Source organism: Dreissena polymorpha, chromosome 7 (assembly GCF_020536995.1).
Source record: "Dreissena polymorpha isolate Duluth1 chromosome 7, UMN_Dpol_1.0, whole genome shotgun sequence".
Taxonomy (NCBI): domain Eukaryota; kingdom Metazoa; phylum Mollusca; class Bivalvia; order Myida; family Dreissenidae; genus Dreissena; species Dreissena polymorpha.
The window spans coordinates 53,064,910-53,089,266 of NC_068361.1; the positions used below are offsets into that span (position 1 = coordinate 53,064,910).

The window sequence follows — 24,357 nt, forward strand, 5'->3', positions numbered from 1 at the left end:
AAGTACAAACGCTCTGGCGCTTGCAATCCTCTGAAAATAAAAGGTGCACGCACACACTGAATTGATGACAAGAGTTGAGCGTAAAACTGTTCTATCTATCAAGCCTTTTCATTAGAGATAAAATTGTTTCATGCTGAACACGCAGTATAACAGTGTTACAAAGACGCGTTCATGTTTCCAATGTTCTGGTGGTATTCTCAAATCAGCCAATGGAATAAATGAAGTGTATTCATTCGTGTCTAGCCGCGGGAAAGGTCAGGTAAGGTCAAAAGTGACGTTAAACAGCTACGCCGAACAAACACTGATGAACTTACCTCTCGCGCGTGGCTTTTGTTGTTATCTGGTATCGAAGTGCCATCTGTTATCAAAGTATCCGCATACTCAGCGCGGTTCAAGAGGCTTTAGGTTATGATTCAATGATTTGAAAGATAATGTACACTCCAGTTATTTAGGTATACGCTGTATGGAAAGTACAGGCAATGGTATTACCATTCTACCATTTGGTATGGGGTTAGCCTCTAGATAACCTTGCTCAAAGATCTATAAATATATAGTCTATTTATAGATAAAGAATGAAAAGGGATTAGGCTACGGTATCTCGATCTCGATTATTTATTAAAAATAATCAAAGAAAAACGCCTTTTGGGTCTTAAACCCAATACAGAAATTGAAATATTGGTTATAAATATATTTTTTATTCCAGGAATTTGGAATAATTTAAGATTAAATATATTACGTACTGAAGTGAATCTTGTTACTGCGGGTTTATTTGTATAACCTGTGAAATGTACAATAGATTCATAATAAGTTCTTCTTGAATGCTCTGAGTTTTTATAAGTACATACGTACAGCTCCCAGCGACAAGGAGAGTCAAATAGCTGGGAGTTGTATTATTGCAACTAGATTCATAATTTTGAAAACCCTATGGATTTGTTTGTAGTTTAATTAGATTTAGGTATGCAATACCAATTAAATGCAATAAACAATAATTTTAAACAGAACAGGGTTTCATTCAATCATTTATGTATTTTTTTATGTATTTATGTATTTATTCAATTATGTATTTATTTTAGGGATGGCAAACCTAGGCAAATCCGTAACCGGTTAACCTGTTTCGATATTCGAGCGGTTAACCGGTCAACCGACTGTCTTTGTACCACATAAATAAATAAAAACATCCGAAAAACGTATACGTTTACAAAGACCTATACAATATGTATTTTATAGGTCTTTGACGATTATAAACAATAACATGTATATGCAAATATTCTCTGTCTTGTTGATTGTCTTGCAACCTAATTACTTGTGCGTTGTGAGAAAACCAGGCATGTGCGTACAGTGTCGCCCAAGTTTAGCCTGCGCAGTCCGCAAAGGCTTATCAGGGACGAAATTTCAACATACACTGGGTTTTCGTTAAGCAGATACTTTTCATTGATTTTTGTTTATAAATTGTGTCTTTGTTTTTATATCGGAGCTTTGTAGCACCTGTTCAAATCTAGCTATTAAAGGCTTTTAATGACACACTTCCAATAATGTGAACATCTGCGAACACGTCCCTTTTTGACGATGCTGCGAAGCAACTCGTTTAAGTTATCATACCATGAAAACATTCTTCACAATGGCAACCTATGTAAAAGACCGAGCCAGTCCGATTAAGATAGCTCGAATTTTCTAATCGGCGTACCTCGCTGATTATCATTGATAAAGGTATAGGAAGCTCAGCTATAAATAGGACAGCATATTCTGGGAAAAAGATTTAATAATAGTTTGAAAACGTTAATTTAAAATCAGTTATATTAAATCCATTATATGTTTATAGATCAATGAAACAACTATGCATTGTCTGTATTGTATTTGACATTTGTCGCGATTCAGTTAATAAATTGCGAATTAAAACGTGTATAATTAACTTTCAACGCGATCATAAGAATAAATAAAACGAATTATTTCGAACCTGCCATTTGTAAACGTTGTAGCGACTATGGTATATAAACAGCATAATAGCCAAATAACATCTGTGAAACTCGCTCTTGTTGCTTTCTCATTTTGCATATTTAATAAACTTTTAAAACAGAAATTACAGAGCCACATCAGTGCACATACTATGTTTGATAATTCATTCGTTTGTTGGATATGTTTGCTGTTTTAAACACATATAAGGTCATATCGCGGACATTTAGTTAACCTTACCATTTGTTCATGGGCGAACTCACGTATTCACGTGCTCTTACGACTATGTGCTCATACCTACTTTCGGGAATCATCATGAAATTATTGGCGTACTTAACGAACAAACATGCCTAAGCTTATTGAATTAGAGAAAGAAAAAAAACAATAATCAAAAGAGAAAAAAATATATGTTCATGCATATGGGCATTCGAAATCACGTCCGTACACATAGCATCATTAACTTAGGAAAGGAAACAACGAAATATAAAGTTTGGTATGATATACATGTGAAATTAAAGAGCATGGTGTAATTAAAGAGCATGTCAAGTTTTGAATTTATATGCTGAAACGTAATGTTATAACCCACAAACGTATAACTGTAACAGAACGTTTTTTTTAAGATTAGTGGTACAGAAAATACACGTCGAATATCTTTTTAAAGATGTGTCTTGTTATATTTGATCGAGACTGTAACCCGCCTCCCAGTTTCACTGAATGGATCAAGTTCCCCACGGATACTACTTCCTCGTACCCCCAATTTTTTTTCCTACCCTACATTTTTCGTTCCCAATTTATTTTCGTACCCAAATTTTTGCTCTTACCCAAAAAATTTTTCCTACCCATTTTTTTTCCTACCCAAAATGTTCGTACCCACATACACAATTGTGGTGATGTAGATAAACTTAAATAGATGCTTTTATATCAATCCTCTTCAAAAGCATCGTCACACCAGTACTGTCAGTACTTTGATTAAATTACGCAATAGTATGATATTGATCACAGGAGTATGATGCAATTGTGGTTAAAATAATACTGAAATGCAGTGACATGCCACTGATGCTGGTACTGCTGCTGATGTTGGTACTGCTGCTAATGATGGTGATATTGATAATCATGACACTGCTGAAATTGAGGATAATTAGGAAAAGGAACAGGAGAACTATCATGATGATATATAAATGCAACTTATTTATATTTATAATAGTTGACTTTCGAAGTTGCGATAACACAAAAGTGATGTGCTATACTTAACTATGGCATTGGCTTTATTCGAGTACACAAACGTACTGAGTATTATTTGATCCGCGTCATGCGAAAATGGGTCTTATTCGACATATGTAGCTCGAAACCAATTAACGCATTCGTTTGGTCTTGCCAGGAGCTACACTGTACGCCAATGAGACCACGAGACCTTGCATGACTGCGCAGGCTGCTCTGGAGCAACGCTGGCCGCATATGGCAAATACACGCTTCACTCTATTTCATGTATGCTGATTTGTTATTCCTTCTCTCTTGTTTATTTTTTTGTTAGTTACTACATAATTCATTACAAAACAAATCTGCTTTTAAAATGGTTTGGTAACATTCATGAATCAGAATAATATTCTGCTAAATGGGAGACAACCTGCTACATCTATGTTTAACCAATTTTAGTCTGTCTGTCCGTTCGAAAACTTTAACATTGCCCATAACTTTTGGAACATTGAAGATAGCAACCTGCACCCGAGTGTATAAACGCTGGTTAAAGTTACCGCTCGGTAACATTCAAACCTCGGTAAGTTTGCGGTTATTCAGGTTTAGTAACCTTCAAGGTAACTCGATTGTATAAATACGATATACCGCAAAGTAACCTAACCGCGCATAGTGGAATTTAACCACCGGTAACTTTTACCAAACATTCCCACAATGCATTTCTAATGACGTAATTTTCGCGCAAAGTGTCACGCTATTTAACAGCGACATGTATTATTTTTTATCAAATTCATTTACAAATGAATTCACAATAAAATAAAGTGTACATTTTAACTATGAGTTCATCAAAATGACCAGGGACAAATTGATAATGATGTCGGGATTTGCATCATTAGCGGAATCCCTGGTGCTTCCAAACTGCAAGAGAGTGCTTACAAAGACGTCTATTCTTCTAGTTGTTCTAGATGTAACATAAAAAGTATGCATATACATGGTCGTCGTAACATGCTAGCCTATTCTTTTAATTTGTCTTATATCCCGTTTTCATGACTGCGTTATAAAATAATACGGGAAATAATATCTTTCGCAAAATAACGGTTTTTACACATTCAAAGCACAAGCTGAGTATATCATTAACTTAAAATTACATCAGAAAATCACTCTGTCTGTAGTCCAATATTGCATATTGCAGTTGAGAAAAGTGGGAGTCTTTTTGACGATTTATTATAAACGCGACTTATTTCACATGTAAATGTACTGCATAATGACATTTGAATTGTCAATTTATCACATTTTCCTTATTTTGTTCAATGTGCATTGTTTATAATCCGTGCATATACTTGTACATTTTAGAATGTGCAACAAGCCATACAAATATCGCACAATTCATAAAAAATCTGCACTATTTGCTTTCCGATTTAATTCACGTTAGGCATAGAGATGTGTAAAGTATAAGATGTTAAAAATAGCACCGCACTGGAATTCGGAATGTCCCATTTTGTACACGGGTATAATGCATTCATTTATCTGTTGTGTAATGGGATGTTTTCCATTCTTTGTTTATTAACATATTAAATTATTCTCTTGTACAATAAGAGAATTTACCATAGACAAATTAAACACATTGTTCAAGTTTAAATATATCTTTGTATGCAGAAATCTGCAAATGCAACTGAGTTCACCAACGGCTATTATTTGAACCCCGTTCTGAGAAATCTTGGCTTAATGCATGTGCGTAAAATGTCGTCCCAAATTAGACTGTGCAGTCCACTAAGGCTATTCAGGGACGACACTTTCCGCTTTTCTGGTATTTTTAGTTTGCAGGAAGTCCCTCCTTATCGAAAATCAAGTTTAGGCGGAAAGTGTCGTCCCTGATTAGCCTGTGCGTACTGCACAGGCTAATCTGGGATGACACTTTATGCACATGCATTAAGCCCAATTTTCTCAGAACAAGGCTCATTTGATAAACTGCTCCGGCTAATTTTAACAGCAGTAATGTACATAGAGTACATGCGACGAAGAAGAAAGTTTATTGAGTTATTAAACTCATTTGAATATAGACTAGTGATAGGATGGCATAAGGGTCTTTATTTAACTATGCTAAAATAATTATTAAAGACCCTAGATGCAAAATCGTCAATTATTGAATTAAATGGATTATTTATGGATTTTAAAGGATTATTAAAGGTAAGATACTAGTTCAAACGAGTTTTGTTTTTTGTTTGTACTTTTGTCGTTCCCTGTTCTCGGAGAAATGATTTTAACATGGGCGCCGTTGATGCATCGGATCACATACGGCATACCCATAACAGAATATAAAAACACGTTCTGTGCGTCCTTAAATTTGTCGTCCGAAGTCGGAAATCGTATTACCCTGTAAATTAAGTCAAATAAAGTGTCAGTCGCTGCAATTTGTTGTTTACTCGTCCAAATTGTGAAGGTCGTCGATGGTTAGCTTTTATAATGTCGCGCGCAGCAGCCATTTTGTGTAGGTTACCTCTCGGTTACTTGTACTTACCCACCTAGGGAAGCAGGTTATGTTTTAACTGGGTTTTAACCGATCGGTTTAACTAACCAAATTTTATACAAACGCTTACCGACCAGTAACCAACAAGTTACTGACTTTTAACCGCTGGTATGTGTTTAACCGCCGGTTTAACTGTTTATACAATCGGGTGCTGATATTTGGCATGCATGTGTATCTCAAGTTGCTGCACATTTTTCAGGTCATTCTTTAAGGTCAAAGGTCAAATATATGTTTTCAAAGCGGCACAGTATAGGGCATTGTGTTTCTGACAAACACACCTCTTGTTGTTCAAAGGTAGTGTTCTTTAAATTCAATCCAGTGTAGGCAGAAAATGTTGTCCCTGCACAGGCTTATCTGAGATAACATTTCCCGCACATGGATTAGAAGCCCCATATTTTCATAGGTTCATACGTTACAACCATTTTTCTTCAGCGCTGGACGTGGCTCGCGTACTCCACATTGAGCAGATTCTCGGAGCCAAAGAGCTGTGCGACCCTGAAGTTGACCATATCAGCATTATGGCGTACGTTGCATACTTCCTCAAATTCAAGCCTACGTTGGTTCCAGCGGAGAAGGTTGTCTTCTCCAACTTTCCAGCTAAGAGCTACGTCGGAAAGGAAGTAAGTAGCACTGAAAGATCATTATTATTCTTTGGAAATTAGTGTTCATGTATTAAATGTACATGGGTTGACTGATCCACAAGTTTAACACAAACACATTCGATAATTCAAATTCCTGTCGTTTTTTCTCCAAAATCAGACATCTACAAATTTTCATGTCCACCAAAAAGTCACTTTTGCAAACTACACAATTTTATGCAAGCAAATATAAATGAATTGCGGTAATAAAACTCGATCCACGCAGTTTCTAGTTGTTTATGTTTATCTGTATTTTTTTTCCAGGCGTTTACTTTTCATGTATGGATGAATTATCTTTAACATTTTTGCATTCCTTCCTCTTCCTTGTACATATCATAATATTGCATTTTAACAAAAAACAACTTTTCCATTCAATGTATCAATTTAGTATACTACATAAACATGAATAAATCTGTTCAGTTTTACAGTTTCTAAAAATTTCATTGTTTTCAAAACTTACTACAAGAAACATAAAGAGCCAGTATTAATATTGATATATGGCTATCAAGACTATGAAGAGTCCATTTCTCAGATGACTCAAAAACAACAACCCTGAGTTATTAATCATTTTCTTCTATTCACATTAAAATGCTTCTTTAAATGAGATTTAAACTGTTACATTTAACCCTTTACCACTTAGAAACGCACTTTGACACAGTCCCTTAGAAAGATACATTTAATTACAGACTTTTCTTACTAGATTCAAATTCTAAAGGTCTCATTTCACACCCTTAGATACTGATGAGTTACTCGCAGGCTGTTCTGGTTTTACGCTGTTTGCACATAGCCTTTTTATGCCCCCCTTCGAAGAAGAGGGGGTATATTGCTTTGCTCATGTCTGTCGGTCTGTCGGTCGGTCCGTCCACCAGGTGGTTGTCAGACGATAACTCAAGAACGCTTGGGCCTACAGGGGTTCTGAAATATTTTAAGAGTCTAATTGTCCACGGACAAGTTGGACCCACAAATTCACTTGTCCGTACCAAAGAAGTACTTGTCCGTACTTTTAAGATAGATAAAGGAAAAGGTCATACTAATTAAGCAAATAATACAAGCATACACTTTTGTTAACTTCTATTTTAAATTATAAACATAGTTAACTAGAAAATTGAACAAAAAATACAAGCAAGATGTGCATATAATAAGATCACGTTTAAGTCACACATGATACTAGTCTTATTTATAAGACGCGCAAAGAATTTAGAGATACTTTTTATGTGGGCTAAATTCTTTGGAACTCCAAATATTACCAATATAAAAAGTAGCTTAATATTTGTGAGCGTCAACAAGTTCGACTAACATGATACCATCTCGGATATTTAATAATCTCAACATGACTAGACAATTCACTTGAAATAAAATAATCTCCGTTAATTATAAGTATATAATTATCCGCTAATAAAGGAAACTCCTTACGAAGTTTACATTTACACACATCGGCAACGTTACAAGCCAAGGAAAATCAATTAGCCAATACTAAAAAAATTCTCGTTTCCGCTTGGCGTCGTGTGTTCATCATATTCATACTTGGCTTTTCTCTTCTTTTCCGACGCCGAACTGATTTTATCATTGGTCTGATTAGCGTCATGGCTAGACGTTGAAGTGGTTTTATTATATAAAAATCGAATGCAGGTCGTTAGAACATGTATGCGGCCATTTGTAATGTACGAAAAGTGTTATCTTAAAATTCTTATGCGTGATTGGCTGTTGCTATACACATGTGTGCTGGTTTCTCTATTAAAACAGGGACATAGATCCCTGATTAAAATTGTTTTCTTATGCGTGATTGGCTGTTGCTATATATACTCGTGGACTGGTTTACCACATTAAATAATTATTATCGGAAAATAACATACCTCCAGTTAAAAAAGTGTGCTAGTCCGCAGATTAATCATAAGCTATTTATATAAACTTCGTTTTTTTTCCCGAAAAGTATTGAAGTTTCGTTCTTGAAACAAATTTTACCACGGAAATTTTACTTGTCCGCGGACAAGCCAGCTTTCAAAAACTGCTTGCCCGGAAGGGTAAATTGACGACTCGGCCAACTCGGACAGCATATTTCAGAACCCCTGGCCTAGGATCATGAAACTTCATAGGTACATTGATCATGACTCGCAGATGACCCCTATTGATTTTGAGGTCACTAGGTCAAAGGTCAAGGTCACGGTGACCCGAAATAGTAAAATGGTTTTTGAATGATAACTCAAGAACGCATACGCCTAGGATCATGAAACTTCATGGGTAGATTGATCATGACTCGCAGATGACCCCTATTAATTTTGAGGTCACTAGGTCAAAGGTCAAGGTCACGGTGACCCGAAATAGTAAAATGGTTTCGGGATGATATCTCAAGAACGCTTAGGCCTATGATCATGAAACTTCATAGGTACATTGATCATGACTCGTAGATGACCCCTGTTGATTTTCAGGTCACTAGGTCAAAGGTCAAGGTCATGGTGACCCGAAATAGTAAAATGGTTTCCGGATGATAACTCAAAAACGCTTATGTCTAGGATCATGAAACTTCATAGGTACATTGATCATGACTCGAAAATGACCCCTATTGATTTTCAGGTCACTAGGTCAAAGCTCAAGGTCACGGTGACCTGAAATAGTAAAATGGTTTCTGGATGATAACTCAACAACGCTTATGCCTAGGTTCATGCAACTTCATAGGTATATTGATCATGACTCGCAGATGACCCCTATTGATTATCAGGTCATTAGGTCAAAGGTCAAGGTCACAGTGCCAAAAAACGTATTCACACAATGGCTGTCAAGGTCACGGTGACAGGCTTTCTACTGGCCCCTACTTTTCCTACTTTTTCCTACTTTTCCCTACTTTTTTTTCTTAACCCTACTTTTCCCTACTTTTTTCAAAAATAGCCCTATTATCCCTACTTTTTCATTTTGCAAGTATAATAAAAAAAAGTAAAATGAAGGCTTACATGATTCTTTTTTAGATATTTTGCAGGATTTCCATTCATTATGAATCTTTTGTAATGAGTACAGTTCAGATGTTTTGGGGGATCACCTGGTGATGTCCATCCTTGAAAGCACCATGGTTCCTTGGCTAGTCAGTACAGACATACTGGTCTTTAGGTAAGATAGTATCTTTTTACACTGTGAAAATAAACGTATGTTATATTTAATCATGACATACTAGTATGTGCTTCTTGAAATAGAGGTGACAGATGTACGCTTCATCTAGACTTTACTCTGTCAAGTTTCTTTTTTTCCCAATGACGCTACTAGCTGAGGGAACCCACAATTGCCACGCTGTGTTTTAAACCTTATGGGTTAAATTCGTAATTACAGATTCTGCTTTCCTTTCTTACACAATACATTTAAGTTTATATGTAACGCTTGCTTTTCTTAACTATCATATTAATCGCAAATAATTTTGTATGACCCCACAAAAAAGGGAGGGGGTGATTTGCCATTGTCTGTCCGTTCATCTGGCTGTCCATAGCCCAAAGTTTGTGTCGCACATAACTCAAAAGCATAACTGCAAGAGCCATCTTTCTGTGAATAGTTGTCAGCATGAGAACTTGTATACCTGAGTATTTTGATGCAAGTGTATTAGATATCTAAATACGGAGTTATGGCCCCTAATTTAGCAAACGATAGAAATCTTTGTGACAGAGCCAAATTGTGGGGGCATCTGTGTCTTATGGACACACATCTACTTTAAAATTAATAAATTGATTAGAATTTGATTAACACCATGGCATTTGTAGTTTGTTTCAAATAAGCTAAAATGCAGGAGCTTCCGGGGGCCTCTGTACCCCTGGCCAGGGCACTTGCCCTGGACCAACTGGGGGCCTTATCGGCCCCCAGGCCATCAGATTTTATTAACCAGGTTTTCCGAAGGAAAAAACTGGTTATTAGATTGGCGAATGCGGGCGGGCTGGCTGGCGGGCTGGCTGGCTGGCGGGCTGGCTGGCGGGCTGGCAGGAATAAGCTTGTCCGGGCCATAACTATGTCGTTCATTGTCAGATTTTAAAATCATTTGGCACATTTGTTCACCATCATTGGACGGTGTGTCGCGCGAAATAATAACGTCGATATCTCCAAGGTCAAGGTCACACTTTGAGTTCAAAGGTCAAAAATGGCCATAAATGAGCTTGTCCGAGCCATAACTATGTCGTTCATCGTCAGATTTTAAAATCATTTGGCACATTTGTTCACCATCATTGGACGGTGTGTCGCGCGAAATAATTACGTCGATATCTCCAAGGTCAAGGTCACACTTTGAGTTCAAAGGTCAAAAATGGCCATAAATGAGCTTGTCCTGGCCATAACTATGTCATTCATTGTGAGATTTTAAAATCATTTGGCACATTTGTTCACCATCATGGGACGGTGTGTCCCACGAAAGAATCACGTCAATATCTCCAATGTCAAGGTCGCCACGACTAAAAATAGATTTAAAAAAAAAAAAAAACTTACAAAGGGGGTTAATTTTTTTTGGTCATTTCAAAAGTTCAGTTTGAGTTTTCTCCCTTTATCAGATTTTTTTTTCACAATGAAAACCTGGTTTTGTGACAATTTTGTCCCTTGTTTTCAGTATTTTGGGAATGTTCAACTTTCACCCATGTACTTATGGACTTGCTGCATTTTTTTGTGGTTGTAAATTTTGACAATCATACCTTCTTATAATTATGTTGCACTTAAGCAGTACAGTATATTTTGCTTATACAATTATAATAAAAAAAATAATTCTTCAATATTGCCTGTGGTTAGAAAATTCTTTGTTTTAGTACTAGTGCAAGAATACTTATATATTCATAGTGGGTGAAGTTTGGTGCATATTCATGGAGGAAAGGGTTAATACTAAGGGCTTTTGTACTTTGCTTTATAAGACTAACAGTGTATGTTTTGAATGTTATGTTCATTATTTTATTCCATTGTGTAAATGGATGCTAAATGAGAAATACAAATTTCAGGTGCCTGTATTTCAAGGATGGGCAGTACAAGGCATTCTCACAGCATCAGATGGACTAGGATATGTATCAATTTAACGGTAATTCCAGCTGAAAAATGGTAATTATTTTCTTTTTTAGCCCTACTTTTTAACAGTAAAAACTCCTACTTTGCCCTACTTTTTGCTAAAATCTTCCCCTACTTTTGCCCTAGTTTTTTGTGGAGAGGCAGTAGAAAGCCTGCGGTGACTCAACTTAGAAAAATGGTTTCCGGATGATAACTCAAGAATGCTTACGCCTAGGATCATGAAACTTCATAGGTACATTGATCATGACTTGCAGATGAAATAATGATGAAACTTGACCAGGATGTTTGTCTGGACAATATCTACGTCAAGTTTGACATTTGGTAAAGATTGAATGAACCGACTCCTCTCAGGTGAGCGAACTAGGGCCATCTTGGCCCTCTTGTTTGTTAGTTGCTACATAATTCATTACAAAATAAATCTGCTTATAAAATGGTTTGGTAACATTCATGAATCAGAATAATATTCTGCTAAATGGGAGACAACCTGCTACATCTATGTTTAACCAATTTTAGTCTGTCTGTCCGTTCGAAAACTTTAACATTGCCCATAACTTTTGGAACATTGAAGATAGCAACCTGATATTTGGCATGCATGTGTATCTCAAGTTGCTGCACATTTTTAAGGTCATCCTTCAAGGTCAAAGGTCAAATATATGGCTTCAAAGCAGCGCAGTATGGGGCATTTTGTTTCTGACAAACACACCTCCTGTTGTTCAAAGGTAGTGTTCTTTAAATTCAATCCAGTGTACTATCTGGTAAGTTCCCAACCCTCTACAGAACTATCTGGTAAGGGCCCAACCCTCTACAGAACTATCTGGTAAGAACTCAACCTTATACAGAACTATCTGGTAAGGACCCAACCCTCTACAGAACTATCTGGAAAAAGCCCAACCCACTACAGTACTATCTGGTAAGTTCCCAACACTCTACAGTACTATCTGGTAAGGGCCAAACCAACTACAGTACTATCTGGTAAGGGCCCAACCCTCTACAGAACTATCTGGTAAGGGCCCAACCCTCTACAGAACTATCTGGTAAGGGCCCAACCCTCTACAGAACTATCTGGTAAGGACCCAACCCTCTACAGAACTATCTGGTAACGGCCCAACCCTCTACAGTACTATCTGGTAAGGACCTAACCCTCTAAAGAACTATCTGGTAAGAACCCAACCCTCTACTGTACTATCTGGTAAAGGCCCAACACTCTACAGTACTATCTGGTAAGGGCCCAACCCTCTACAGAACTATCTGGTAAGAACCCAGCCCTCTACAGAACTATCTGGTAAGGGCCCAACCCTCTACTGTACTATCTGGTAAGGGCCCAACCCTCTACAGTACTATATGGGAAGTGCCCAACCCTCTACAGTACTATCTGGGAAGTGCCCAACCCTCTACAGAACTATCTGGTAACAACGAAAAAATGATAAAACCTGGGGTATTGCTTTGCCTTTCACTTAAATTTTGCCTTTTTCTGGGAAACTGTGATTAATATTACATGTTAGTAAATTGGCATCCCATATAAGCCTGTGCAATACCCATGGACCATACCTTCTGCGTTTATAGAAGTTTTCATTTAAAGGATGTCTCTTCTAAACAAAATTTTAGTTTGGGTAGAAAGTGTTGTCACCGTTTAGATGTGCAGACTGCACAGGCTAATCTATGACAACACTATGCACATGCATTAAATTCAGTTTACCCAGAACAAGGCTCAGATAATCTACACCTGGCAAAACCTTCACTATATTACCGGGTAATAAAGATTATAATACTGAAGGGCAGTATTTCATTGAATTCGCAATTTGTTGTGGACAATGTAAGGCCCAAAATATTTTTGTCCGGTGCCGGGGGTCACAAAAATGAAAATACGCTAAATATATCCGCGACCCGCGAAATCTCTCCGCATTTTACACTGGTAGATTCTTCCTAAGCATTTTTAAAACGAACGATATAATTGGCTGATCGTTTCCCAATCTTCCAATTAAAATCGGTTTCTTAAAATGTATTTGGTATTTCGTATGAAAATGGCGCCGTTGTGAAGTGAAAATTAAGATTACTGAAATGACAAATATCAATCGAATTAACGACTGACATCATATAGTTTGATAGGAATAATGAAATGTGTTTGTCAACGAAAAAGACTACGTTTTAGATACAAGAAACACATATTTTGTTTAGAAATGTGCACAGTGAATTTGTGTCACGGAAACCAGTGTTTCTGTTTGCAAATTGGAGTTGAGTCTACTCGCGAAGTAAAACAATTTAGAAGAGGATTTTTCAAACATGGAAATAGACAAACATGATTTGATTTATATGATAGTGGATCTGTGTATAATCAGTTTCATATGCATATTCTGCTTTATTATGTTTGTCACGCTGTTCAGTTAATTGAAATAGCATTGAACTAAAGATGTGAAATGCAAGATATTGAAAGGTAAACAAATTAAATATATTAATTTAACTCAGTTTAATACATCATTAACACAAAAAGAACACTCAAGTGTGTTTGTTTATGTTTAGTACATTAACCTTGTTCGTATATAACATTTTATAAAAAAATTGTATTGTTTGTTTTCACCAAATGGTTAGTATTATTCATTTATGTTAACATTCTCAAAATTCTTGTTTTATAATATTTATCAAAAAAATTTTTAATGACATTTTATGATTTATTAACAGATTGCAAAAAATATTTGTTCAAGATAAACTTAACAACAAATTGTTACATTGAAATTAAGTGATTTAAATATTCAGAAGCAAAAAAGTAAGGAGAATCCAACATAAAAAAGATGTATCTATTAAAAGTATATTCTACCGATGCCGTGAACAATTCCCTTGTTTATAACATGACTGCCGCTAAGTCTATTACTAGCAACCTATCAGAGAATAGGTCAGATACCTTATTTCAATATATGGCAATCCATGTATTTTCAAAAACAAACATGACAGGTAACCAACGTCAGATGGAAAAAGTAAAGGAAAGTTAGGTCAAGCTAATTGTTTGTCTCTTTGTCTCATGATATCTCTTTAAACCTCAAGCCATATGCAAGTAGTGTTGCCATGATCGCAACATCTTGATGAATTATAATTCAATTTTTTGTCTCGTAAACATTTACTTTGTTTAACAAACAACCTCTACAAAGTTATAATTCCTACTGCCTTTCGGCACCTCATGAACCTGAAAAACTCGTAACTTTATGTTTCCTCGGGAAAATATCTTCTTTGTACAATAAACAATTTCTTCACCACGTTAACAATCCTGCTACACTCACTTATGCCTCAAGAATGAAGTAAAGTTCAGGTGATCTACGTCATTAGGCATTTTGCATATGTCATGAACTATATAAGTAACAGAAACTTTGAAACCTACAAACACTTTTTGGAATTTTGGAAAAAGATTCATGATTGAATGATGGAACTTTCATTAATCTTGTAGAACTTGCGTAGATTTGATCTTCAGCATCTAAAAATATGTGAAATAGAAAGAACGACAATATATTTTGGAGAGATAAATGTTCCTACGTTATAAGCAAAGGACCTGTGCGACAATTCCCGGGCTTTTTAGTCTGTTTAGTTAACACCGTAGTAACGTTTTCCATATATAAAAATGCTCACCCTTCCAACTTTAAGCGCCCAGTGGGACGATGGATAGAAAGAGAAAGTCACATGCTTAAGTACATTTCAACCCATGCGCATTGCACGCTTTTTCGCATAAAAACAGTGGAGCGATACAGGGCCACCATGGCCCTCTAGTTTTATGTCAATTCATAGAATTGATTGGAATTACAAATAAAATTTGCTGAACAAAACTTGATCAGATAAAAAAGGGCAGTGTGGGACATTGAGTCATTGGGTCATTGGGTCGGTAGTGTGCTGCGCCCTTCCATTTAGACCTAGCTGGAGCACTGTGGTTGAAACTCCACATTAATGAGTATCCATGCACAAAGTCATTTTGAAGCGTTTTGAAAATTTTGGTAAGATTTGAGCAAGTTAAGATGGAGTTGTTATCTGATAAAGACATATAGTGTTTGAAAAAGGATCACAAGACAGAACTAATTGGTGTGCATGTGATGAAATTATTGAACTCTCTCACTGACAGTAGAGATGAAAACAAGTTTCTGAGAACACCATGCAATTTTTGTTCTGTCAGAATATAACCCTTGCAAAGTGAATAGGGTTATAAGCAACCAGCATAAAACCAAACCTCCATGTTACTTGCCGGCTGTTCAGGTTTCATGCTGTGTGCTGCTCACCAGTATCTTCAGGTTGAAAATGAAGGCTTTAAAACTTAAGTCTAGTATTAAAAAATGTCTTCAATTTAATTTGATTGCCAAAGGAAATACAAACACTTCAAAGTGTGTATTTGAATTTTGAAGGGTTAAGAAAACACCATAAACTGCAATCATATAAAACAGGTAGTGAAGTCAAAAACTACTTCAACAAATTGTGTTTACATGTCTGATTGTGTCGTTATCTTCTTTTCTCTATGCACCGAGTCATTTTGAAGCATTTGACAATTTTATGAAGACTTTGACAAGTTGAGATGAAGTGGTTTATCCCGTTTAGACAAGAACTAATTGGTATGCATGTGATGAAATTATTGAACTCTCTCACTGATTGTAGAGATGAGAACAAGTTTCTGAGAACCCCATACCATTTTGTTATGTACGTATTTTACCAGTAATCAATTTAAGGCACAGTATCATGAAAATTACCAATTTTTGAGCTCAACTCAGAACATGAGATATGAGTTTCTGCTCAGCTGGATGTACTGATTATTCAAAATGATTGTCAGCCCAAAAACAATCTCAGATCTCGGCTATAAGAATATGTACACATTCCTCCACAAATTCAGGGTTGATTCAGGCTCAAAACTAAATATAAAAAACTTCTGTGAACTCCAAATAAAGCATGATGATCAAACCCTTTTATAAAATGTTTAAAAAAAAACTAACTCTGAGTTGAGTCTGAACATTGACTTAAGTATGTTCCTGATATTAGGCTCATATCCCTTGTGCTGGTTCAGCAAATATATAAGTAAACATTATTATATTGATGCTGTTAACTTGAGAATTTCTAAAATAAAAACCATGATGAAAACCCTGTTTCAGGAGGGAGAGGAGGAGGAGGAGGGTGGTGAGGATGAAGAGGATGATGGTTAGAATCAGCAGTAGTATCGCCACATTCATCACTCAGTATCAGGGGGCAATCAGTACAGGGGCCTGGCACATGGCATCATGGCATGGGACCTCGTTCTGGGAAAACAGGGCTTGATTTTCAGGTCGCTAGGTCAAAGGTCAAGGTCACAGTGACTCGAAATAGTAAAATGGTTTCCGGATGATAACTTAAGAATGCTAACGCCTAGGATCATGAAACTTCATAGGTACATTGATCATGACTGGCAGATGACCCCTATTGATTTTCAGGTCACTAGGTCAAATGTCAAGGTCACAGTGACTCGAAACAGTAATATGGTTTCCGGATGATAACTTAAGAATGCTTACGCCTAGGATCATGAAACTTCATAGGAACATTGATCATGACTGGCAGATGACCTCTATCGATTTTCAGGTCACTAGGTCAAAGGTCAAGGTCACAGTGACTCGAAACAGTAAAATGGTTTCCTGATGATTACTGAAGAATAATTAGGCATAGGATCATGAAACTTCATAGGTACATTGATCATGACTGGCAGATGACCCCTATTGATTTTCAGGTCACTAGGTCAAAGGTCAAGGTCACAGTGACAAAAAACGTATTCACACAATGGCTGCCACTACAACTGACAGCCCATATGGGGGGCATGCATGTTTTACAAAAGCCCTTGTTTTTTTTTCTTTTGTTTCTTATTTTTAAAATATCATCTAATAAATGACCACATACGCACATTATACCCCCCTCTCCATCCCCCCAACCCCCCTCACCTCCCCACCCAAAAAGATTTTTTTTAACATGTTAAAAAAAAACCACAAATATTTATTTTATTTTTGAAGTACCCTCCAACCGACCATGTCTTTACACATGTTCAATAGATTGTGGAAAATATACCTGATCTCAGAATTGTCTAAATACTAAATAGTACAACTTCTTTAAAACATAAGTGATCAATATGTTTCAATTAAGGTCCTCTTCCACATAGAATATGACTATATTACCTTGACCTTATTGAATATGAACAATTTCCCCATGATGGCTTACGTATTACTGTCAAGCACTCGAATAGTCGAGAGCGCTGTCTTCTGACAGCTCTTGTTTTAGTTAAAACCTGTGGATTTTCAGCAATTTATCTGATTTTTATAGGCCCGTTTTCAAAATGGGACGTATTATAAGATCACCCTTGGCCGCGGCGGCGGCGTGCGGGCGGCGGCGGATTGGGGCGGACGGCGGCGTCCACAGCTGTGTCCGCTCTCTAATTCAAATAGTTTTCATCCGATCTTCACCAAACTTGGTCAGAAGTTGTATCTAGACAATATCTAGGTCAAGTTCGAATATGGATCATGCCGGGTAAATGCTAGGTCACGGGGTCATTTAGTGCAGTTCAAGGATTTAGCATGGTGTCCGCGCGCTAATTGAAGTATTTTTCATCCGAGCTTCACCTAACTTGATCAAAAGTTGTATTTAGATGATGTCTAGGCCAAGTTCGAAGATGGATAATGCCGGGTCAAAAACTAGGTCACGGGGTCACGTAAAGCGTTTTAAACATTCACAGGCTGTCAAGCGGTCATACTTTTTCCTACTTTTTCATCATGATCTAACTTTTTCCTATTTTTTACCAAATCTTCCTACTATTCCTATTTTTTAATTTTCAATGGAGAGTTTTTAAAGAGTTTGTTTAGTAAACTTTCTGGATGAATGAATATATGGCATGACTGTATCCCTGTTATGGTGCGTTCATCTAGATGAGACCTGACAACCCATGCTGACTGTCTGCTAGCACCTCTTCAGGAAGGATAGATATTTATTTCTTATGTAACTTTTTAAATTATTGACAAAAGTTGTTTTTTTAAGTAACAATAGTGCCTTGTTTACTTCCTTAGCTTTGTACACTGCAGACTTCACTAGCTTACACAGTTCCCAGTGATGCAAGAGCCGAGGGAACCCATTGTTTACTCCAGTTTTATTTTGTTTCCATTGACAACAATTTGAACAAACCTTATGCATTTTTACATGATATTGCTGTTTGGAATGTAGAGATATAGAGATACATGTATTGTATAAGTGGTTATGTAATATGGAATTTATTGCACAAGTTACTGTATTTGAAAAAGATAAAACTGATGCTTTGCCAAGTTTTTATTATTTACAAATATAATGTAATTAATTCTGTATAACATGACAACGGATATTATGTCCTATTGATATCATAGGTACATCATGTTTAGTAATTAAAGATAAATGCACAGAGCCTAAATGCTCTGATACATTTTCTGATGATGCCATAGCTAGTGAGGTAACTTCAAGGTGTTGCAGCGTAGTGTAAAAAGTATTAAACGGCATTATTACACTCCCGCGACGTCATCAATGATGTAAAAACCATTATTTGAAACTGGAATAAACAATGTAGTGCAACTGTTTCATTGACCAATCAATGATGTCATAAAAGATGTTAGGTGATAAGGTCCTATCTCCAGTTGCATAATCTGCTCCGCGTCGTGCTAAAACCTTAACATTTTGTCAAGGTTTTGAACATTGGCTCTAAAATCAAAGTGCTTCAACCAACAACTTTGAATCTTCATATGTAGCTGCACCTTGATGAGTTCTACATGCCACACCCATTTTTTGGGTCACTAGGTCAAGCTCAAGGTCACTGTTACTTCTAAAAAAATATCTGTCAAGCTTTCATTTATTCAAAACTGCACCCGCAGCCGAGCGTGGCACCCGTTATGCGGTGCTCTTTTTATATCCATACACAGAAGACCTCTAATCACTTATTTGATGATACACCAAAATGAACAACATCTAATTATACTTCTTTAACAGGGTGGCTTTTCTTGAAGCTTAATTATCATAGATACACCATAAGCGCTAAAATGCCTAGTGGGAAAACAAAGTTTAACCCTTCATGGATGGAGAAGTTGGACAACAGTGGAAAAACACTTGGATCGTGGTGCAAGAGAGATACCGGCAATGAGTTTGCAGGATATTGTACTGTCTGCATGAAATCCATCTCGTGTAGTAATTCTGGTGCTAATCAACTGATAAGGCATGCAGATGGACAAATACACAAGGAAAACATGAAATACATGCATGATAATTCACAAAAGCATTTGTTTGGAAGTGCTCCAAAGCCAAGCAGCTCTCAGGGTGGTGGGTATAAATCTATCTGTATGCAAGTACATCCATCACACAAGGAACAGGGACAAAAGGCTGAAATCCTCTAGGCCCTTAAGGTAGCTTCAAGTGGTAATCCATACAGAATATGTGATGGCACTCCTGCTCTGTTTCAAGCTATGTTTCCTGGACCTGTGTCTACAGATTTTGTATTATGTATTTCTACTTTTGAGGGAACAGTTCCTACTTTTTTCCTACTTTTTTTTGCAAAAGTAGTTCCTATGTTTTCCTACTTTTTGAAAAAAGGTCACTTGACAGCCTGCATTCAGCATGGTGCCCGCTTTCTAATTGAAGTAGTTTTCATCCGATCTTCACCAAACTTGAACAAAAGTTGTACCTAGATGATGTCTATGCCAAGTTCGAACATGGGTCATGCCTGGTCAAAAACTAGGTCATGTTGTTACTAAGTGCGTTTTAAACATTCATCATGGTATCTGCTCTCTAATTCAAGTAGTTTTCATACGATGCCCGTCTGTAGATCTGCCGTAGAATCATATGGAATTCTATAGAAATTGTTCCATGGAATTCCGTGGAGTATTGGCACTAACTTTCCATACGATTCCATGCAATCAATGGAAAAGTGAAAACAAAACAGAAGAGGAACTTGATCTGGTATAGAATTCCATATAATGTCGTGGAATTCCATAGAACGCCGTGGAATTCCATAGGACGCCGTGGAATTCCATAGGACGCCGTGGAATTCCATAGAATGCCGTGGAATTCCATAGAACGCCGTGGAATTCCATAGAACGCCATATAATTCTAACCTTCTACAACTGTTCCTTAATAATTCTAGAACACTTTCTGTATGATAACAGAAGTTCAGTTTTAGTCGATGTGTTCCAGAACAATTCTAGAAAAGTTCCGAGATTAACTTCAAATATTAAAGTCTGAAACCAACTTTCTAGAAAACAAATGCCCATGCAGAGAGCCAGTATCCAAATACTGAGCATAGTTAATAATAATACATAACAAATTAACAACTGTTGTAAATTTGTTATTTATTATACTCTGCTCAGTACTGTTGAACACGGACTTTATTCAATTATCCAAGTTTCAAATTCCTAAATTTAAAAAAACAATTCAATTAAGACAAAAAACGAACACAAAATACAATTCACAAAATAAATAACTGGTCTTTTTTATACAAGAAGTAACCAAAAATAAAACATGTCACCAGCCACAGACTGCCAGGCTTAACACATAGGCTAGTTTTAAAAATGTTTTTCCAAGTCTTCCACTGCCATTTTCCTTTTCTTTTGAGATTATTGAACACTAGTCATTGCCTCCGGGTCCTTTTTGTACATTGTATACTGCTCTACAGAATAAAAATCATTAAAATGTCTAAAGTAAAGAGTTATTTACATTCAAACTATAACAAGAGATTGCCAAGCAATATGGTCCCCTAGCTGTGAAACTCCACTATTTTAAGTTTTTTAAATATATTAGTTGCCATAGCAACCACAATTCTTGCATTATGAACAAAATGAAATGACGTTCATAATGTTCTTATTGCCATCTGTTCATGTTTCAAGTTTCATGAAAGAATATTTAGAACTTTTAAAGTTATCCCAGGATCCAGAAAAGTGTAACTGACTTAGACCAATATATTGGATTCCAAAACGACAAAATACTTTCAGGTGGTTAACATTAAATAACTTATCTAGCCCAGGGCATGACAATATTTACCATGAATTTGTGGCCCTGTAAGTCCTCTAGGTAAATGCGCCTAAAGAGCCGCTTTGCTGTCTTGGATTATTTCCCTGCCAAACTCTGCAGTATCTTCCATCAACTGGTCAATTGTAATTAAAGCACATAATGAAAATGTATAGGGAACGTTATTAAAGTATTGTTTTAAATATTAAGCTGTAAAATGGTCTTTAGAAAGATAACTAAAAACGTAATGAATACATCGCAAAGCACTAAGCATAACTTAATTTGTTGGTATGATTAGTACACATTTATTATTGCTATAATTAGAATGATGTGTAATTCTATTGGTATGAAAATGCACACTGAAACCTAAAAAACAATTCCATTGGTTTAATTTTTTTATTTACAAGCAAATTCGTTGAATTGATATCCCCCCAATATGCTTCTGGACACAAAAGTATTATATTTGACACTCAAAAAAGCATTTTTTAAAGATACAAAAGGCCAGAACTCCGTTTTTAACAGATGGTGTACAATGCCATTTGGCGTGCATCATCCTCTTATCCATATATATACTTGTTCAATGAAATCCGCCAAAGCACTTCCAGGATATGGCCTCGGACACACAAAAAAGCATTTTTTTCAAGACTACAAAGGGCCATAACTCTGTTATTAACTAATGGTGTACAATGCCATTTTGGCATGCATCATCCTCTTATCCATTTACATACTCATACCAAGTTTCAATGAAATCCGCCAAAGCACTTCCAAGATATGGCTACGGACGAATGGAAGGACGGACGGATGTAAGGATGGACGGACAACTCCAAAACAATATTCTTCCACCTATGGCGGGGGATAATAATAAACATTGACACCATTAATGAGCATTGAGTGCTTAACATGCACAGTACAAAACTTCCTTAGCCTCAGTTCCATAACCATGCATGATAAACTTCCGATACTACATTCAACGTTATTAATTTCTCCACATAGGTCTTATTACTTCCTTTTTCAAGCTGCAAACTCCACTTAGTGAAAATTTGGATGACAGCTGCTTTTAAACTAATATTTGCCATACTAAAACCTCAAATATCACATAAAAAGGTCTACAATAATGGCATAAGAAGATTAAATTTAAAGAAATATTTAGAAATAATAAAAATCACAAACCTTCAGATGTTGTTCTATTCCTAGACAGACTGCTCAAACACTGTATGTATCACTCTTTCACAACATTTCATGTCACTTTCCAAATGATATAAAGACGTATGTATTTTAAGAAAAGTGTTGTTAATGGAAAAACTAATTAACTCTACTGTTTGTTAAATTTGTTTAACTTTATTCTAACAAGTTAAACCAGTACATTGTCAACCATGTCTTAATTCCATTGTTTCAATCTAACAGGTAAACTTTATGTAATTGAATTCAGCCAATTAGAAAAGGCTGTTATATGTTATAAACCAATAGATTTGCAGCAAACATACCCAACATCTGATAAACAGCACACACTGGGCTTATCAGATAGATTGTAATTTGACAACCTGGACTGGCTGAGTTTGATATTGAGAAAAAACAGTGTGTATACCACTTGGACAGGGTTAAGGAATTTTGACTTGTAGAAATTGCTTTGAAAGTAACTACTACTACTACTACTACTACTACTTCTGCAGAACTACTACTTTATCATGACTACAGCAACAACAACACCAACAGCAACAATAACAGCAGCAACAACAACAGCAGCAACAACAACAACAACAGCAGCAACAGCGGCAGCAACAACTGCTACTATTGCAACAACTGCTACTACTGCTACTTCTGCTACTACTATTGCTACTACTATTGCTACAGCAACTGTTAATGCTACTACATCTACTTCTACTACTACTACTACCACCACCACCTCTACTGATATAAAAAAACACAACTGCTACTGCTACTGCATCAATTACTACAACAACAACACCTACTACAACAACAACAACTACTACTAATACAGCTATTACTTCTACAACTACTACTACTACTGCTGCTGCTGCTGTCGCTACTATGAAGTCTATTTGGCTAGTTGTAATTGTAAGGTGTTCTATATGTGTTCTTATTCCCCATTAGAACTTTTGTAGAACTTAGTGGTTCTTAAAGAGTTCTAGATGTGTTCTATAACTACATTTTAAATCATTTTTAGAAATTTCTTGACCTTATTTTGTCCTTGAAATGTTCTATAAAGGTTCTTGAATATTATTGGAACAGTTTCAGTCCTAAGCCATTTTCCACAAATGTTCTGGATTTATTCTAAAAAACTGTTTTGGAACAATTCCAGAACATACGTTTTAGAACACAAATATGGAACAGTTCCAGAACTGTTCCAATTCCTAGAACAAATTTATAATAATATTTATTGCATTTTCTTTTAAATACAAAATACATGATGCAAATAAATTCATACATGTATTAAACTACAAATACATTTCAGACAACCAGTAAAATATTTCAAAGTTATTTTCCATCGATTTCCATTCAAGAACACGTCTATGTTATTTTCCATCTGATTTCCATTGAAATAAATGGCTAAGTCCAACTTTCCATAGTGTTTTCCATGTATTCCGTAGAAAAGCATGGAATATTAGGTGAGATTCCATGGAATTCCATAACAGCTTCAGATGGAAAATTGGCCAATGGATGGAATTCCATCAAATTCCATAGATTTCCATAGAATTCCATATCATTTTCTATAGAATTCCATAGAAAAGTGCTAATCACTATGGCAGATCTACAGACGGGTCTTTACCAAACTTGATTTTATCTAGATGATCTGCCAAGATCGAATTCAAGTTGTTTTTATACGATCTTCAACAAACTTGGTCAGAAGTTGTATCTAGATGATGTCTAGGCCAAGTTCGAAGATGGGCCATGCCGGGTCAAAAACTAGGTAACGGGGTCACTTAGAGCGTTTTAAATATTGAACATGGTGTCCGCTCGCTTATTCAAGTAGTTTTCATCCGATCTTCATGAAACTTGCTTAGAAGTTGTATCTAGATGATCTCTAGGCCAAGGTCG

General features: G+C 36.3%; 1 protein-coding gene across 3 annotated transcripts in view; it reads left to right on the forward strand.

Moving 5' to 3' along the window:
* The first annotated feature begins 3,899 nt into the window (after nucleotides 1-3,899).
* The window catches only part of LOC127839033 (ankyrin repeat and LEM domain-containing protein 1-like), a 47,622-nt gene continuing 27,164 nt past the window's right edge, over nucleotides 3,900-24,357 (forward strand). For 2 of the 3 annotated variants that reach the window (XM_052367170.1, XM_052367171.1), the window contains exons 1-2: nucleotides 3,900-4,120; nucleotides 6,101-6,288. The gene's annotated coding sequence lies outside the window, so the exon portion shown is untranslated. Of the gene's footprint in view, nucleotides 4,121-6,100; nucleotides 6,289-16,424; nucleotides 16,471-24,357 lie in introns of all 3 variants that reach the window. The other variant, XM_052367169.1, reaches the window with a different exon arrangement.